The sequence below is a fragment of the Colobus angolensis genome, unplaced genomic scaffold (genome assembly GCF_000951035.1).
Source record: "Colobus angolensis palliatus isolate OR3802 unplaced genomic scaffold, Cang.pa_1.0 Scaffold10, whole genome shotgun sequence".
NCBI classification, from domain to species: domain Eukaryota; kingdom Metazoa; phylum Chordata; class Mammalia; order Primates; family Cercopithecidae; genus Colobus; species Colobus angolensis.
Window position 1 is genome coordinate 5,653,834 of NW_012110919.1, and position 1,681 is coordinate 5,655,514.

The 1,681-nt window shown below is 42.7% G+C and overlaps 1 pseudogene; it reads right to left on the minus strand.

Annotated features, from left to right (window-relative positions):
• Positions 1-203: 203 nt before the first annotated feature.
• On the minus strand, positions 204-1,061 carry LOC105508045 (annotated as a pseudogene).
• Between the last annotated feature and the right edge of the window lie 620 nt (positions 1,062-1,681).

The window sequence follows — 1,681 nt, forward strand, 5'->3', positions numbered from 1 at the left end:
TAGCAAAAGCCACAACAGTGCTGTGTAACAAACCATCCCAGAGCTTAGGTGTAAAAAACAATAAGCATTTATTTCATGTTCACAGTTTGGATTAATTGAAGCCTGTCTGATCTGTGTTGGCTTTGGCTAGCTTTGTCTGTGGGAGGGCTCAGGTCTGTTCTATGTGTTATCATTATAGGGTTTAAAAAATTTTTTCGTAATGTTTACAATTTAATAAATCTCTTCATTGCAGACATATATGGCTGTTTGGTAGTATTCAGAAACATCACAGTAATGGCAGTTTTTTCAATTGGTGTGTAGTCCTCAATAATTATATATAAAATTGCTGTCAAATCAGTAAGACTGCATTTATGCATCCATCCTCCTTCCATCACAAGGCACAATTGGCTCACATTTACCTCAATGACAGTACCTTTGGTAATAACACCCAAAGTTGTATACAGTGGGAACGAGGGGTTCTTCTTTACACCAAGTATTGGTAGGCAAAAGGTGGCTTTCAGTTCAGGATGTGTCACATGGGCTTTCTTGAAACGCAAGCCTATTGCCCTGATGAATCTTTTGTATTTAGGTGGTTTTCTTGTAAAGCCATCTCCAACAAAGCAGACTTTAGTAACCATCCTCTTTCATGCTGCCTTCCTTCTCCTTCCTGTTCAAATAACTTTTAATACTTCTGTTTCTCCCTGGGCATGTACTTTAGGCAGAGGGACTTCCCATTTTCCCGCCTTCTCTTTTCGTTTCCGTTTAATCCTATTGGAAAGTACTTTAGCTCAAGATTGTCCCTCTCTGTCCAGCAGATAGGCAGGTACTGCTCCCTGTGGAGTCTTTTCATCATTCTTTTGTTCAGTGTTTCTCTTTTCATGCATCTTGATCATCTTTTTCGTTTGTATTTTCTCAGCATGGCGGTGTTTATGGTAAAGCTTTGCCTTCAGACCAATCATTGTCTTTGCCTTCTTTGAACGTTCATGAGCCTCTCGACTTTCCTTCTTTCTCTTTTTCTCATGGTAATCCAAACGGTATCCATAGCGTTTACGATGTAATTCAATATATTCGTTCTGTGGCATGGTGATGGCGACAGAGCCGCCAGGAGCAGCCCCTGGGGTGCAAAAACGCCCTCAATTTCCGTGTCTCAGAGACCCACGAGCCCACACCGCGCAGGCCGGGACAGGAAAGCATTATTGGTTTTGTTTCTACTTTTTATTTTAAAACAAAATATACATAAAGAAAACAGCTGGGTGTGGTGGCTCACACCTGTAATCCTACCTACTTGGGAGGCTGAGGCAGGAGAATCGCTTGAACCCTGGAGGTGGAGGTTGCTGTGAGCCCAGATAGCACCACTGCACTCCAGTCTGGGTGACAGAACAAGACTCTGTCTCAAAAAGAAAAGGAAAAAAAGAAAAGAAAAGAAAAGAAAAAAAAAAAAGAGAGAGAGAGAGAGACAGTGTCTCCCTCTGTTGCCCAGCCTGGACTGCAGGAACACAATCATAGCTCACTATAACCTCAAACTCATAGGCTCATGTGATCCTCTCCCCTTGGCCTCCCAAGTAGCTGGGACTACATACAGATAGGTGCACACCACTATATCCAGTTATTTTTATTTTTTTATAGAGATGAGGTCTCCCTGTGCTGCCCAGGCTGGTCTCAAACTCTGAGCTCAAGCAGTCCTCCCACCTCAGCCTTCCAA